Source organism: Macaca nemestrina, chromosome 5, assembly GCF_043159975.1.
Source record: "Macaca nemestrina isolate mMacNem1 chromosome 5, mMacNem.hap1, whole genome shotgun sequence".
NCBI classification, from domain to species: Eukaryota; Metazoa; Chordata; class Mammalia; order Primates; family Cercopithecidae; genus Macaca; species Macaca nemestrina.
In genome coordinates, this window is record NC_092129.1 from 88339618 (window position 1) to 88358586 (window position 18969).

Sequence of the window (18969 nt, forward strand, 5' to 3'; positions counted from 1 at the left end):
AAGACTGCACTACTTTGCATGAATTTCCCAGAAACAAAATTTCTTCATTGTCAAAAGTGTCCAATCATAAAAATGTATCCATCTCCTACACCCTTTAAAATCCTGCATATATATTATATTTACATTTTTTATTAAAATGGCAAAAGGGCAGAATAAATTCTGTCCCACCAAACTATATCATGGGACAGATACTCTTGGTGTTTCTGCAGTTTCCTGGGAATTAGACACTGAGAAGCATAACAACTGTACAGAAAAAAAAGGTGGCGTTTAGTGCTTTCCTTCTGGAAAAGACACTGAAAAGCTCTAGAAGCACTCCCACGTGGCAGAGACTGAAATGCGGTATCTACAGAACACATCTGAAAATCCTTTTTGCATTATGTAGGCTCATACATACTGCTTCTAACACTAAAGAGAATGTCATTTTTCTGTTTTACATTTAGTGTGGACAAAAGAGTATGAGTGGAGCACATCCAGTGGTTCTACAAGATGCACTGGCTGCCTTGAGACAGTCAGCTCCTAAGGTACCACCAGGGAATCATGTAGGCACCAAGCACTGTAATTATCATTTTTACTGACAACTGAGTTAGGGTAATATATTCCTAAGTAGCACTGATGAAAACATTGGATTATTTGTCATAAGAACACATTTTATTTTTAAAATGTTTAACAAAATTGAAATGAGCTTTTTAAAACTGTATTTTCAGCATTTCTACTGTTTGTCTAGTAAACTATTTATAAGTGAGATAATCAAATTAGATAATTTAAACCATCTTTTCAAATGAAAAGCACTTTAAAGCTATAAGATGCTTTTAGTCTCTTAAAAAGATACTAGATTTCCTGTGATTATACGGCTTGGCCTACTGTAGAATTATTGACACATTTAATATGCTTGATGAGCCCAATATATAACCTAAATGATAAAGTTATTATGGTATCATGTTGGATTATTAAATTAAGTCACATTGGTGGGGAAGACTCTATATTGCATTAGTCATAGTCTTGGCAAGAGGCTGGTGTCATTGTCCAACAGGGTAATTGAGAAAACTTAAGGAAGTGATTTTTACCAGAGTGTTGACAACGTAAATGAAACCAGCAATAGAAAGTAAAGTTGGCCAGGCGCAGTGGCTCATGCCTGTCATCCCAGCACTTTGGGAGGCTGAGGTGGGTGGATCACCTGAGGTCAGTAGCTCGAGACCAGCCTGGCCAACATGGTGAAACTCCGTCTTTACTAAAAAAAAAAAAAAAAAAAAAAGCCGGGTGTGGTGGCGGGTGCCTGTAATCCCAGCTACTTGGGGGGCTGAGGCAGAAGAATCCCTGGAACCCAGGAGGTGGAGGTTGCAGTGAGCCAAGACCGTGCCATTGCACTTCAGCCTGGGCACAAGAGCAAAACTCTGTCTCAAAAACGAAAGAAAGCAAAGTCTCCCCAGGATAATAGTGGGGAGTTGTTGCCACACCAGGACTGATGGGCAAGGGGAGGAAGCAAGTATTAGACCCCAGGGAGTAACAGATAGCTTAAAAGAGGATTGTGTATACTGCCAGCCCATGGCTTGGCAGGGAAGGTGCTGTGGGAATAAAACCTCAACCTCCCTCAACTTCTACTCTGTAATCTTTTGTCTATAACTATTGGTTGAAATCCATCTCAGTCCAGAGGGCAAGATGTCCTATTAGTTAAATTCAAAAATGTCAGCTTCTGGAACCACAGGGCAGGGTTGATCTGGCAGGATAAATAAAGAATATAAAAAATAGGAGTCAATAATTCATAATTAAATAAATTTCTGAAATAAACTTTTAATGTTTTAAATATGAAAACATGTGTTTTATAAAGTAAATTTAATTGATATCAATAAGGTTCATTCATTCACGTATTCAGCAGAGCTTTAGTGAATACCTACTACATGCTCTACGCTAAGCACTTAGTAAATTTTTTTTATATGATTCCCCTCCTCAGGGATTTTACCATTTTGTTTGAAATATAGATGTGAAAAATCAACTATTACAACCATACTGTAAGAGAAAATTTAAAAGAAGGAAGAAGAAGAAACTAAAGGGTGGCTTCTAGGTCAAAATAAAACACAAGTCAAGTGTTAAGGAAGAATAGGGGTTCAACAAGTGGACAATGGGAGAATAGGAGAAATAACCTTAGAGGTAAAGTGAGTAGTGCAAAGATACGGGGGCTCAAGGAAGCTTGGTTCAGGAAACTAGAACTTTTTCAGTTTTGCTAGAAGGAAGGAAAAACCTAGGCCCAACAAGTCTGGTCTAAATCATTAAGGTACTTTATTTGATAAGTTAGCAGTTGTGTTTTATCCTAAAATGAATAAGGAGCCAAGGAGGAATTTTAAGCAAGGGAAAGACCTAAAGAGTTTTGCATTCAAGAGATATAACTGTTGTGGTTGTGTAGAGGATGCATGGGAAGAGCATAAAACTAGAGCGCAATTAAGAGATTATTACAAAATCCAGAATTGCCAAAGATTTTGTATTAGATTTATCCAGAGAAATAGAACCAATAGGATTCATATATAAAGATATTTATTAAAAGAAATTGGCTCACGTGATTACAGAGGGTGGAATGTCCCAAGATATACAGTCTGCAAGTGGTAGAACAAGAAGATCTGATGGTTTAGTTCCAGTCCAAGTGCAAAGGCCTAAGATTCAGAAGAATCAATGGTGTAAGTTCCAGTCTGGAGGCCTGGAGGCTAAAAACACAGGATGAGTGGATGCTTCCATTTAAGTCTAAATGCAGGTAAAAGAACAATGTCACAGCCAAGACAGGCAGGAGGAATTCCCAGTTACTTGAGGGTGGGAAAGCTATTTTGTTCTGTTCATGTTTCCTGTTGATTGAATGGACCTGCCCACTTTAGGGAGGACAATCTCTTTTACTCAGTCTACCAACTCAGATGTTAATCTCATCCAGAAACTCTCTCAGACACACTCAGAATAATGTTTGACCAAATATCTGGCTGCCTCATGGCTCAATCAAGTTGACACATAAAATTAACCATCACAGTCTTGATGGGAAGAGCACAAAGAATATATGCAATAGAAATTGGAGATCAAATGGCTTGGAGACAATAGTTAAACCTGATGCCCCAGAGTCGATCATGAAAACCTGGGTAAAATGTGATCTTACTGACCACGGTGAGACACCCTGAAGGATAAGCAAATACAGGGGAGTTCCAGTTTAAAAAGATTGGGCAATGCCTGTGAGGTAAACCAGGACATGGGAGAGAAGTCTGCACTAAAGTAAAGATGAACTTTATATGGTTATTATAAACATTTAAATGGGCAACTTTTATATAATAATTTATTACTATAGCCAAATTATAACTACTCAATATGGGCCATATGATTAAATATCAAAGAATTTAGCATACTAAAGTGATCTGCCTTTTCCTTAGAAAAAGAATAGGTAAAAGCAATAGTCCATTTGTATTGTATGTGTAGATCCATTGTATATTCAGGAAATTAATATATTGATATTGAATGATTTAGTTCAATATTTCTGTTTTCTTTTTGCTTAGATGTTGTGCTTTTTCCATTTTCTGTAACTTTTCATACAGCTGTTTGGAAACAATAGTAATAACATTGTTGATTTTGAAGAAAATAATCAACTTAGGTAAATAGCAACTTAATAAAGGGTGATTTTAAAACCCCTTAATTAAATTATCTTTTATTACAAACTGTGTCTTTACAGATAGCATTTTCACAACTCTAGACCTTGCTACATATAAAATTTATATATTTTAACATATAATTGTATTATTATTAACCATATATAATCATTACCTAGTTAATTTTTCTTATGTAGGGCTATCTATGTGTGAATATTTTCTGTGTTAATGTACCATGGTGAAATGGATAAGTTGAATATCATTTGCAACATCCAAAGGCAAATTAGTTGATATCAGTTGCTTCCTTAATACTGAATTATAAAACATAATATAACTTTAAAGCAACACAGCTGTTTACAATGTCTCCTCATTTTTCAGCATCCATTCAGTTCATCCCCTCCATAGAGTGGTTCTATAGAAGCTTCCAAACACTCTTGTTTCCAAACTCTTCTAAAGCATATTCTGTACCAAACAGGTAACATTTTCGTTAACTGTTTCATGTGTTTGTTTTAATTTTAACTGTAAAGCCAGAGGGTAATCTCCTTGAGGTCAGGGGCCTAATATCTCACTTTGAGCTTCTTAGCCCCTAGCACCCATATTGATTATAAAGTTCTGTGGTCTACATATTGGTAGATTTATTTATTTCTCCAGAGCCTTACTTTAAAAAGACTGAAAGGAAATGAGACTATATTTTACATAAGTTATTGCCAGATAATTTTAAAATGCAGCATAAAATTAAACCTACTGAAGAAATTACATTTTTATGCAAAAAAAGAAAATAAATTTCTTTAGTCAATATCTTAGGACTTAGATCAAATATCACGTATGGCAAAATTCTAAAGAGAACTCATGACTTTTCACTTTGAATTAAAATTGAAATACATTTTGTAACTGAAATATGTGTATGTAAAATCACTTAAAAGATAAGCTATATAAATAAACCTAACTTCCTTATTAAAGAAAAGTTAATAACATTTATTTTCAACACAAAAATAATAAACTCTGTAACCACATCAAATTTTGTCCTCTTTTTAAAAAACATTTAAATGGATTTTTGTACAACTAAAAACAATTTTTATTCTTTTATTTATCTTGTAGTTTGTAGGATATTTCTATTTTTATGTATTTTCATAGACATTGTCATCTATCGGTATTTGTGGGGGATTGGTTCCAGAAACCCTTGTGGATACAAAAATCCTTGGATACTCAAATCTTTTATTTAAAATGCTATCCGTTTTGCATGTAACCTACACAGATCTTTCTGTTCCTTTAAATCAACTCTAGATTACTTATGATACCTAATGCAATATAAATGCTATATAAATAGTTATTATGTTGTATTGTTTAAGGAATAATTACAAGAAAAATGTCTGTATATGTTCAGTACAGACGCAATCATTCTTTTTTTTCCCCCCCAAATACTTTTGATTCAGGGTTGGTTGAATCCATGGACACATTGCATACAGATCTGAAGAGACAACTGTATTTATGTCTAAACATAAAGTATTTATGCCCTCCTAAATTCATTACAAAGTAATATTCTATAAACTGAATTCCACCCTTTAACTTTCCTCAATAGTTAAAACAAAAACAAAAACAAAAACAAACAAACAAAACCTGAAAGGACTTAAATTAGGAATTAAGGAAAACCCCAGGTCCAGCAAACTAACTGTTTCATGTTCTGCAAACTTCTCCAGCTCTACCAGTACTGACACTGTGCTTCCATAGATGTGAGACCAATGACCTAAACCCTTTATTGAGTACCCCAAAATTCCACTGAAATTTACAAAAGCAATTATATTCTCATTTTATTGATATTTGAAGCATAATTTTAATTTTAAAATGGCTAGGAATGTATCCTTAAGTCTTCCTAAAACATTCTAGAATCTACTCCCAGATGAAATTTTAGGGCAAGGAAGACTGTTGCTTACATCTAAATTGTTTTGTAGTTTTGTTGATTATGAAAACATTATTTTCAAATAGGAAACATGATGCATAATAAAATTTAAATACAAATATCTAGGTAATATTAGGTATGCTGCTCCATTTTCACTAATTTTTGCTTGTTATTAATCATTAATTAATCCAACCGTTGCTGTCTTACCTTCACTGGAAGACCCCATTTATCTTTCCAATTTTTCCTTCTTTCTTTTCTCCTCCTTACCTACAGGAGTGATAAAGAGAAAAAAAAATTGAATCCCAGTGTGATGCCGCTAGTATGTACAGAAAACCCTTGACAGTCATTTTCCCATCAGCAGCTTCCCTGCTGGCCAGCTTCTAAGTCTCTCCCACTTCCCTTCTCCTCAGGTAGCTGGCTGCTAGATGTTTACTGATTAATTTGCATCAAATGTTCTCCTAGCAACCAACACTAGGATAGGATTAGATACTTTCGTAAAAGACTGTTTTCTGTTAAAGAAGCTTAGACTTCCTGAACACCACAAACATAAACTAATAACATTTAAGCAAAGGTATAACGTGATTCCTTCACATTTTTTAAAAGTAATTTTAGCCAGTTGCTTTTTACTGTTGTTTTTATTTGGGGAAAATCAGCATTTTTTTTTTCTATTTAAAAATTAGCATTTGCGAACACATTATTTTTTCTTTTCTTTTCTTTTCTTTCCTTTCCTTCTTTTTTTTTTTTTTTTTTTTTTTTTTTTTTTTTTTTTTTTTTTTGGTAGACGGAGTCTCTCTCGCTCTGCTGCCCAGGCTGGAGTGCAGTGGTGCAATCTTGGTTTACTGTTGTTCACTGCAACCTCTTTCCCGGTTCAAGCGATTATCCTGCCTCAGCCCCCGGAGTAACTGGGATTACAGGCACCCGCCATGAGGCCTGGCTAGTTTTTGTATCTTTAGTAGAGGTAGGGTTTCACTACGTTGGGCAGGCTGATCTCAAACTCCTAACCTCAGGTGATCTGCCCGCCTTGACCTCTCAAAATGTTGGGATTACAGGCGCGAGCCATCGCAGCTGGCTCACATCTCCATTTAAAACACAAATGATCTTAACAGTGCAGGAATATACACTGCATACTTTAAATAAAACCACAAAGAATTGGCCGGGCGCTGTAGCTCATGCCTGTAATTCCAACACTTTGGGAGGCCGAGGTGGGTGGATCACGAGGTCAGGAGATTGAGACCATCCTGGCTAACAAGAGTGAAACCCCGTCTCTACTGAATATAGAAAAAATTAGCCGGGTGTGGTGGCGGGCACGTGTAGTCCCAGCTATTCGGGAGGCTGAGGCAGGAGAATGGCGTGAACCTGGGAGGCAGCGCTTGCAGTGAGCCAAGATCGCGCCACTGCACTCCAGCCTCCATCTCAAAACAAAAAAACAAACAAACAAAAAAAAAAAAAAAAAAAAAAAACCACACACACACACACAGAAAGAATTTATGTCATTTTGTAATTATCAGTGCAAGACATTTAAATGAAAACAAATAGGTCTAGTTTCTAATGGCCTGTTATATAGAGAACACAGTAAATTTTCCTATCAAATGTGATTCATTTTTATTTTTGAATAAAAATAACATGAAACACAAAAGTTTTCATTAAGATTTACTTTAGCTGAAAAGTTAATAAACTCATTTTCCCTACTTCTCAAAAAGTCTCCGTGTCACCATTTACATATCAACTTTGATAACAATTTATAATATCAAATTATTACTTAATAGAAAGAAAAGCCATAAGAGAAAATATAATATGTACAATAAATCATGCATAGTAACATTAAATACACTGACCAACAGGACATGACATCTTAGCAGGTCTTTGAAATAAGAGGAAGAAATATTTTATTATGCCCCATTAAGATTTTAATTTAGCAGAGAACAATACAAGAGTAGAAAGTAAGATATTTAGTGTGATCAATAACAGTTTCAGGCTTTAAAGTTATTAAGTTTAAAAGTGGTAATCTCAAGGCTGTAAAAATTTTTATAAGTTCAAAAATCTAAGATTCAAAAAATAAAAACCTATAGTTTAATCATCTGGGGGAGATAATAGCATATTTTTCCTAGAGGTAAGAATAAAGCAGCAAATCCTTCATATGAAAATGCATTACCGATTCAGCTATGATGGTAATTACCCGTAGAATATTAGAAGACTGATATTTATGCAAATTTCCTTTTCCACTAATAGTTTATTGTTTTCTACGTGGGCATTTCTTGAATCTCACATGTGTTTTTAAGAAATCTGAAATGTAAATAATAACCACTTATTTCAAGTTTCAAGACATTTTAGTTAGGTAGTATATTAAAAATCTAATTCAAATTTCAGAAATTGCATATATAGATACTGTAACTTTTTAGCGCCTTGATAGATGATTGTAAAACAAATGATCTTCTAGGGTTAGAGACTTGGGAACCTATATTTGTTGAAGCCTTACTCTATACTAGGTACACTGTCAGATTTTTAAATAAACCGTCTCATATAATCATATCCAAAACAGTTAATGCAGATATTATCCTCAAATTATAGATCCTATCTGAGACTCAGAAATGTTAAATTGCTCCCAAAGACCACAGAACGAAGTGGAAAATCATGACTGTGGGACACCAAATCTGATTCTTTTCACTATAGAAACAACCTCCCATAATTATGGAAGCAAAACCATTCTCCACTCCCCAAGTACTTTAGTTATTGATACCCAAGTTTCACAAAGTACTCAGCGAGACATGGCCTGGACTTTAAAATTACTACTTTCTTCTTCCCCTTATGGCTCATCAAAATCCCCACCATTTTCAGATAGCAATGATAAAAGACTAACCTGCATTAAAATATGAGGTTAAACAACCGGTTTTAAATGTTTATCTTCAGGTAGAGAATAAAATGGAATGTGAGTGGACACACTGAGTTATTGTGTGTCTGTGTGTGTGTAAATGATTGTCTTGCTAATTCATACATACATTCACACACACACACATACACACCTCACACATTCATTCCCTCAAGGATGCCTTTCTCCTCCATCTTTGCATAGTCCAATGTAAGAAACACTCTTTGTTAATGAGATTTGAAGAATAGATGTCCCTGATCCATCCACTGACCTATCAAAGGGTTCCAGATCAATCCTGTGTGTTAAGTGATTGACCCTTGTTAAAACCATGGCTATATTGATAATGAATGAAAAAATGTAGAAGGAGAATAACCTGTTGTTACTGGCTGAATTTTGATCTCCCCTGAATAGCACCAAGCAAGAGATTCAGAGAGCAAGGTTTTGGAAAATGTATTATTACAAATACTTGTGTTCAATGATGTCACCCACATTCTGAAGAGCACATCATTAAGAAATATGAGCTAAGTGCCTACTTTCAAAACCTTGGCAGAAAAATAATGGCTTAAACTGCTATAAGGGGATGCAATACTAAAGGACAAAATGATTTTTATATGTGCTCTTTGTTTCAAAAATGAAAGGCAAAATTGAGAACTAATGCTTTACAGAGTCCAACATGATGCCCTTACTAAAGGTGGAAGAGGGAAATGACATCTAGAGGAAATAGTAAAAGAAGTGAGCAATAATAAATACTAAAATAAATTCTGAAAAATATGCTGCAGTACCAACAACTTGAAAACACTTAAGAATTCAACAGAGAAAAATAAGTAAGGTATTGCCTTAGTTGTTTATGAACATGCAAAAGAGAAAAGAAAAAAATCTCTTTGCAGTGGCCTGAAGCAGTAGGGAACTAGTGAGTTAGAAAAAGTAAATCATGCTTTAAACAAGATATCCTACCACTGTCCTCAACCCATAAACACAACAGTATATCAGTTTTATCAGAAATTACAGAGAATGTTAAGCAAATTATACTTTGTAAAATATTAAAAATATTTTTACAGTAAAATTCCAATACACTGTCTCTACCCAGAGCAGCTATTGCCTATGAGTGATAGTGGCTGATAAAGTAGCCCTACCTATGCAATGCCACACAAGACATTCTTGCTGAAAAATAATCTAGACACAAAAAAACTTCAGAGGGATTAGATCCAGCTCAGTGCAGCTCTCCACTCCAACTCCTACATCATCCTCAGTTTACTACCCCAGCTCCTGCCATCATCCTTGGTATCTTCAGCTCATTTGATCAACTCTTCCAACAATCCAAATTTATGACCCTTGACAGCTTCTTATCCCACCATATTTACTCTTATGATAAACTTAAGCAAACTCGTAATCACCGTCACACCCAGGGTCTGGCAATGGCTCTACCTGAAATCTCAAATTCCAAAATCCCACTCTGATTGCAGCTCTGCATCATATTCACTCTCCCTCTGGATCATTTCTGCTATATCTGGGCTTCACCTCATTAAAGTTTCTAGTTCCAGACTACCATCCCTTTTTCCCAATATATTAGCTTCCTCTTGAACTCACTACTCTGTATAACTGGCTGAGACTTCAAGATGTTCCAGTTCAATTACTTCTATTTCTCCACCCCAGACTCTGCACGCAAGGAATTCAATCAACTCAAAACTTTTGCTGCTTTCACACCTGGCTTGCCTGTGCAATACATTACTTTGACAATCATATTTACTAACTTCAGCCTGGTCCAAGCAGCGTTGACCTTCCATTATCAGTCAGTGGCCAACTGTCAGAACAGTGATCTCCTGTTCCTGAGTGGCCACTCAAAATATTCACCATCACCCTCAAAAGCTTTACCTAGGGGTGCTAGTAAACGTTCAATCAACAGCCCTTTGAAAAACAACACTAACAAAAAAGCCCAAATTTGTAGCATTTGCTGATTTTTAAACTGTAAATGTTCAAATGATGGGTGATTCCAAATTACTAACGTGACATCACTGAATGCAGAGTGGGGAAGCAACGTGTGGTAAGTAGCATACCTTCATATGGCCTTTCCACCAAATACAACCTGGTTTCTGTTCTCAGACACAATAGATATAAATAATCTCAAGAGTATAATTAACAGTGAAAGGTAGTAAAATAATTAGGAAACCTTGATTCTTGAGTATTTATTACCTTCACTTAAAATATAATTTAACTATAAATTTATTTAATTTACATTTTAATAATAGCCATGTTTAACAACTAGCTCTCAAAATTCCTGAAAACTCAGCGATTAGCTCCTATAAGCCTCAGCATGTCACTGCCTTTGCACCATTGCAAGCTTTCATTTCTCTTAGCTGATGATCCTGCCTCATACTCTACTGAAACACATTCAAGATTGCCCATTAATGAAATTTAAAACATCCCTTGACCCCTGACCCTGTGTCTACATCTACTCATCTTTTTTATACCTGCATATCATTTTTATCAGAAATTCCATTAAAAAGAGTCCATATTACAGTAGTAGTTTCTATATCCTTACCCTCATTCCTTGCTTTTTCTCTGAAATTTTATGACATCACTATGGGAAAAAGCCATAAATTGCATCCATAATGCAAGGATTTTTTTCTTTCAGTTTTCTGATTGCTTTTTTGAGCAATTCTTGCAGCATTTGGCTCTATTGCATCTTCTTTCTATCTTAAATATTCTTTCTTCTTGAGTGCTGTTTGGCCTTAGGCATTCTGTGAATCATGAGAGACTGGGTATGGTACCCTCCATGAGCATCCCTGCAAGGACCAGCTAGCTTATCAAACTGGCCCCCTGCAGCTGACGGATGCTGGCCAGGTAAACAAAATATTTGCTGCAGTTGAGGCTGGGAGACTCATAGTCTTTCCAGATGTAGTGGGTACAGAAGCTCTTGCCTGTTTTCTTGAGAAGAGGTGACTACTTAGTAAACTACTTGGCTCCTGAGCCTCTCATCACTTATGGGATTGCTGCTGCTTCTTGTATCCCAGAAGTTGGACCTGAGGCCCAATCCTAGATAAAAGAAAGAACACATCTAAGGGGGCCCAGCAAAAGGGGGAATATATTCAGAACACTTACAACAGGTGACTCAAACTGAAATAGAACTGAGGCAGAGGTGAAAACACAGCTAGAATAAAATAAAGATACACACACACATGAACACACACACACACACACACACTCAGGCAATGCATGTTTTCAAAACATTTATGATCTGACATCAGCTTATTAGCTCAGATTTCGTTCTCTAAACCCAACCCAGTAGCTATCTCAGTAGGTACAGGAAGGGTGGTAAATCTGGAACCCAATGTGAAAACTGTGAGAAATTCCGCAGGAGATAAAAGGTGTTCAGGCTCTTGCATGAGTAACTTCAGATAAGAGAGGATAACATAGCACAGGCTTACATGAATAGCAAGAACCAGAAAGATAACATTGAATGCTGGCAAAAACTACAAAATAGGGTAAGTGCTAGTAGGAGAGCAAATGCTGATTTATAGAGCAATCTAGCAGTCTGTAATGAAATATTTGCATATCCTATGACTCACCAATCCTTCTTCCAAATATATCAGAGCCTCAGGATATAACTGTCCAGTTCGTGTGTTGGGCAACTCCAGGGCTTATCTTTCACACAGGGTATTGCAAGTGTATACTACATATGAAATTACTTGTGTTTTATAGACACACAAAGTTGAAACAAATGTTCAGTTGCTACATTTATAACTCATTGAAAAATAGGATGAATGTGTTGAAAAATCCTTTGATATTAATACATATAATTAATTTAAATACGTGGCTATATTTATTTCTAAAAAAAAGTAAAATACTAGAAATTCTTTATGTCTAACTTATCTTTTTAATAAAAGTTATCTATTATGATTAGAAATATTTAAAAATGATGGAGGCAAAAACAATCAGACATATCATGCATAAAAGTATGTGCTTTCCTATCTTGTTTCTTAAATAATTTTATCTTGACCTGTCAGTGAGAATTTTTTCCCTCACCTCTCATAATTCAATATCCTGAATCCAGAGAAATGGCTGTTTCCATCTGTTTCACTTAGAATAATCAATACTTAGATAAGTTCATGCATAATAATGAATATGTATCTCCCAGAACGTGCTTTGCCAAATTTTGTGACATAATTTTATCCAAGATCAGGACCTTGACAGAAGGGTATCTGCATTTTCATTTTATTTTACAAGGGATATGGGAATGCTGACTATCTACTTTCTACTTTTTCCCCATATTATTGCTTTGTAAAAGGAAGCATTCTGCCACAGTGAAATAGACATGTGTTTCGAAAAATTCTCCCTTTAGGCCCAAACATGGGCTAACTTCAATAAATGAAAGTGGCATAGTTTACAGAATTGGTTTCTCACTAAGTATTTAGTTGAATCAGCTTTTTAGAAGCCTTCAGATTTTTAAGAGAAGCAAAAGAAAAAGCATTCTTCCAGCATCAAGAAACCACTTTGCCACAGATAATTGTCTCATTTAATTTGCATTCCAATGCATACCAAACTGAAAAATAACAATACAATACTCAGGAGTCCAATCCGATGGAAGACTTCCTATCAAGTAATAAAGTGACAAGAGAAATAAAATGGGAGAGGAAGAAGGGCTGGGAGGAGTGACTCAGTGAAGTTGATGGGTCGGTTGCAAATTCCCAAGTTCAGGTTATCAACCTTTCTTCCTGCTTTACTACTAGCTCCTCTTCCACCAGAAAAAAAAAAAAAAAAAAAAAAAAAAACAGACAGCCTAAGATATCAGCTGACAAACTTCATTATTGATGGCGTCAGGTGGTAGATCAATGCTGGAGGAAAATCAATGGTAAAAATATTTTTCGGTGGTGCATACAGATGAAGAGTCTCAGCAGCATTTCTTGATGGAAACCACAAAAGTTCGCACACCCCCAAGAGTCATTGTTTCATAGGAGGCAAGACCTTACCTGGTGTTTTAGAGCTACTAATTTGCTCCTATATGTTTTCCTGCATTGTAGATCTGTAACTGTTTGCTACAAAACGGCAAGGCAGAATGAAGGAAGCAAAGAAGGAAGGAAGGAAGGAAGGAAGGAAGGAAGGAAGGAAGGAAGGAAGGAAGGAAGGAAGGAAGGAAGGAAGGAAGGAAGGGAGGGAGGGAGGGAGGGAGGGAGGGAGGGAGGGAGGGAGGGAGGGAGGGAGGGGAATGGAAGGGAAGGGAAGGACAAGGGAGGGGGTGAAAGAGAGATAAAGATTCCACTAAAAATAAAATATAATTTCTCATGTAGTGGTTTGTTTCATGGATATTTACTACATATATGTCCATTTAATAAGGTGAAAGACTGGAAACCTTAAGAGTTAGAAAGCACGCCTAAATTGAAAAGAGTATATCAATTTTTCATTTGAAGAGAGTAAGTCAAGATAGTTTTCCTTGCATGGAAAGATGATGCTCTACAAGAAATTCCATGCTAAGGGATGCTTATTTAAAATGGGAGAATGATAGGGAAGCAATTCTAAAGAATCACCCTGATTTACAGCCTCTAGTCCCAAAACAGCCTCACACTATGTCAGTTTTCTTTCCAAGTCATCAATCAATTCAGATCAGAGTACTCTCCTGCCCTGAAGCTTGCAGATATTCTGAAGAAGTGCCCAGACAAGATTATTACCAGGTGAAGTGGGGAGTAAGTGAAAGGGTATCACCAGAGACAGGTTAACTTTGAAGGGGAATCAGCAATTTTGGATATAATAGCCAAAGAAGGAATTGGTTAAAAGGCGACATATAAACCAAACATGAAGGAGGAAAGAATAACATGTGAATATCTGGTAAGAATAGCAGTGCAGAAGCACTGAGTTAAGACTGTGTGGCTATTGAAATGTAAGCTTTAGGTCTCACTTGTGACAGATATCTTCCAACATTCTGAAAGGAACTCTAATAATCTTGTCTGTGTAATTGTGAAGTCGTTTCCTTAAAGGGGCCTCTCAAAATTGTATAAGCTCCAGGAGCCATAAAACTTGGACCTGCCCTTGTGTGTTAGTTACCCAGTTGAGGTCCACAGAAATGAACATGCTCCCTAGCAAACAGAAGAGAACCTGTTATTCTGTCAGAATTGCATCCCATCAGGAGAGAAAAACCTATGTTCTTGAGATAAGTTACATGACTTTCACCAATAGAAACTGGAGAACACTATTTCAAGGGAAAAAAGTACAGAAGTCCTAATAAGTCTTCATTTACTTTCTCAGAGGAAATGAAGTATAATTTACTAAGTATTAATGTGATTTGTAAACTTCATAACTTATCTTTTTTGATTTATATATAGCGTATTTCCAAATACTGATTAGCAGTCAAACACTCAAGTTTAAGGCTGTGAATAGAGGGATCCAGGAAGCTTATGTCCTTCCATGAAATAATCTTGAGTGAACAGGACTAGAAGAGGCTGGTAGTAGAAACTTAAAATAAGCTGATGAAGTTCAGAGCCCTGCAGTAAAGACAGTAGCAAGGGCAGAAGAAGCAACATCAAAGGGGCTGAAAACCTGATAGCCGATATTCATATTTCTAACAAATACCTCACACTCAAGAGAACCCATCAGGATATCCCATTGGCTCATACTCTGAAATCCTTCTAGAACATTTCCTCTTGCCACTTCTTCCACCACTACTCTTCTGCTTTAAGCAATTATCATTTCTTCCCTGATTTTTTCAGCAGTGCCCAAACCATCCTGCCTCCTTCCAGACCTTCACCTCCCTTACAACCTATTTATACTCCACAGTCAGAGTAATCTTTTAAAAAGAAGTCAGATCATGAAATTATTTGTCAGACTGAAATCAAATCCACAAGGTCCAGTATGATCTTTATTTCTAACCCCACTCCTCTTTCTGCCTTACTTTTTACATCTTTCTCCCATTGCTTACTCTGCTCCAGCCATATTGGCTACCTTGCTTTTCTTCGACTATAGCAAGCACACTCCTATCTTGGGGTTTTGCACTTTCCATTCTTACCAAATAGCCACATGATATTCCTTCCTCTTTCAAATTTGGCTCACATGTTACCTTTTAAACAATGCCCTCTTTGGCCATTGTATCTGAAACTGCAGCTTTCCTTTCAACATTCCCTATTTCTGTTCCCAATTTATTTTTCATATTAGCATGTATTATCATCTATAATTTTATATTTGTTTATTGTCTGCAACTAAAATGTAAGGTCTATGAGGGCAAGGCATTTTATATTTTACTTACTGCTCTATTCCCAGTGCCTAGAATGGGACTAGCAGCAGAATGATACACATGGGACTCTGAATTAGCTCACTAATGTATCCAGCATAAGCATAAACTCTTGGCAAGACATTAAGAGTTCTTTATAAGATATCCTCAACTGACCTTTCAGACTCATTGCTTCCCATTCCTCCTGTATACTCTGCCATCCAGTTAGGAAAAGCTATATTCCATTACTTCCTTAATATATCAGGTTCTTTCATGCCTTAATCTCTTGCTCACATTGTGCCTTCTGCCTGGAATATCTCTTTTTATCTTCGCATTCTTTCCCTAGCCAACCTCTGCATATCTCTAGAGACCAAATTCCAGTGTCTTTCCCTCTGTGAAGTCATCTGTGACTCTTCTAGACAGAATTAATTAATCCCTACTCAATGCTCCTGGAGTATATTTTACATGTCTCTTTTAAAATAATCAAATTATGCCGGGCGCGGTGGCTCAAGCCTGTAATCCCAGCACTTTGGGAGGCCGAGACGGGCGGATCATGAGGTCAGGAGATCGAGACCATCCTGGCTAACACGGTGAAACCCTGTCTCTACTAAAAAATACAAAAAACTAGCCGGGCGAGGTGGCGGGCGCCTGTAGTCCCAGCTACTCAGGAGGCTGAGGCAGGAGAATGGCGTGAACCCGGGAGGCGGAGCTTGCAGTGAGCTGAGATCCCGCCACAGCACTCCAGCCTGGGTGACAGAGCGAGACTCCGTCTCAAAAAAAAAATAATAATAAAATAAAATAAAATAATCAAATTATATCTCAGTTATTTACACCTTTATTTACTCATTTTCTGAGTATCATTCATTTAACAAATTGATAGCGGCAAGAGACAGACAAATTCCTAGGCAGACAAGGGTGGGTCCCCAGGCCTGACAAATTAAAGCCTGAAAACCAAGCTGCAGGTTCTGGGTAAAGTCCCTGACTGGAGTGAGAACTTCCTCAGTGCCTTTTAGCCAATTGAGTGGTGCCTTTTCCAGGCCCATGGACCAACAGGCATGTACTCCTCCATTCAGAGCCCATAAAAACCTCAGACAGTCACAGGTTGGGACTACCCAGTTTTGGGTGGGGCTACCCACTTGGTGTCCCCTCTTCACTGAGACCTGTATACTCTGGTCCAGCTGCAGCCTTGCACGTAGTCAGCTCCTATGCCGGAGCCTGAAGCTGCCCAACCAGCCACAGTAGCTGGTGCCCCTGGGTGTCCTCGGCGGGCCTTAGATCAGGCCAGTAGCCCAAGCTGAGCACAGCCTGCTGGCCAAGTGGGCAGAGCAAGCACAGGGGCAAGTCCAGAGCTGAGCAAAGGCAGGGCAAGAGTGCCTCCAGCCATGGAAATTTCTGGCTGGTGAAGCAGCACTCGAAATAATCCTCTGTCAAAATCTTTAGGCGGTGTATACACCTCAATGGATTAAAGGACATCAAACTAGAAAGTGATCCATTGAGAATATTTAAATAACCTAAAATAAGCACAAATTTAGAAAGTGGAATTAACCAATACGACATATTTCAAGAAATTATAAAAGAACGACAAAAAGTGTTATCCTGTGAGTAGAAAATTTCATACAAGAGGGATTCCCACACCACCCAAGCAAACACACACACACACACACACACACACACACACACACACACACACAATTTGCTCCAAAGAAAAAAGTGAGAATTTTATCAGTATACCTATTCAGGCTTCCTGCTAGTCATCATCAACTTAACTGCCTCATTGATCTCAAATAAGCTTTTGAGGGAGAGAGGCAAAAAAATTCCAGAAAGAAACCAGCATATGAAACAGGGCGACATGCTTTAAGAAGGACTATTAAGGGAGTTGCAGGATGAAAGAGCAACATGATTGTTTATATTTAACAATTCAAAAACACTCTTCAATTTTAATTCCATTTTTATAGGCAACAAAACTAGATTATAAATTACCTGGGGATTTTGGTTTCTGGTTTGGCAAGTTAGGAGCTTGGAAGTTGTTACTTTGTCCTAACAACAAGTAAGAAGTCCAACAAACTGACAACTGAACTTAACAAACTGAAAAATCAATAACTCTTGTATCTATCAGAGAAGTGAGGGTACAGGGCAAATCACTGCCCCCAAAATTGGAGAGACAGGTAGGTGAATACAGGGAATCATAACATAGCAAAGCAGAAGACTACAATCAGAACACTCCCCAGGCGCCAGTGCCAGGATAGAAAAACCTGAACTAGAATTGATGAATTACTTGAGGCTTAGTATGGACAAGCTTGAGAGGTAACAACTCTGGAGGATCTAGTCACAGAGGAGTCCCCACAGTTTTGGGAGTTTTACCTCCAGGATTTGGACCAGGTTTCCACGGTCAATATTGGACAAAAATCCCCTGTTGCTTCCAGCAGGGGTAGGAGAAAAGTAACCCTTTCAAAATATACCACAGCATTATTTTCTTAATAAATCCTGACTTTAGAAGCAACTATTTTACCAGAGCCTAAACTATTGAGTTTCTCTCAGAGCTCAATCAATCCAGGGAAGAGAAATACCCAACTCTAGCCCACTGTAGTCATCATATCCTATTTAAGCCCAAGAAGCACTTGTGCAGTTCATAGTCCAGACACACTAAAAAACTGATCTCTTTAGGTATGTAAATGATGAGTTGATGGGTGCAGCAAACCAACATAGCACATGTATATCTATGCAACAAACCTGTGCATTGTGCACATGTACCCTAGAACTTCAAGTATAATAATAAAAAAATTAATACAAAAACTGAGTTCTAACCAAAGAACTATAGAACACTTCCCCTCTCCCACACCTTACCACACTATTAAACGCCTATGTACTGAAGTTTCTTTTACCCAATACATCATGTCTAGCTATTGAGAAAAAATTACAAGGCATGTCAAAAAACAATAAACAGAACTTGAAGAGAAAGAGCAAGTACTGGAACCTCAGTCAGATATGGCAGAGATGTTGGAATATCAAACTGGAAATTTAAAGGTAATATCATCAATATGTTAAGGGCTCCTGGATAAAGAAGACAGCATGCAAGAAAATATGTGCAATGTAATCAGAAAAAATGGAACTTCTATGAAAGAATGGGGGAAAAGAAATGCTGGAGATTAAAAGCACTGTAATAGAAATGATGAATGCCTTTGATGGGCTTATTAGTAGAATGGCTATGGCTGAGAAAAGAATCTCTGCACTTGAGAATATTTCAATAAATGTCCAAAACTAAAAAGTAAGAACAAAAAGAGTGAGAGGAAAATCCAGAAAATAATATTTCAGAACCATGGGGCAGCTACAGAAAGTGTAAATATGTATAACAGGAACACCAAAAGAAGAAGAAAGAGAAAGGAACATGAACAACATCTGAGGA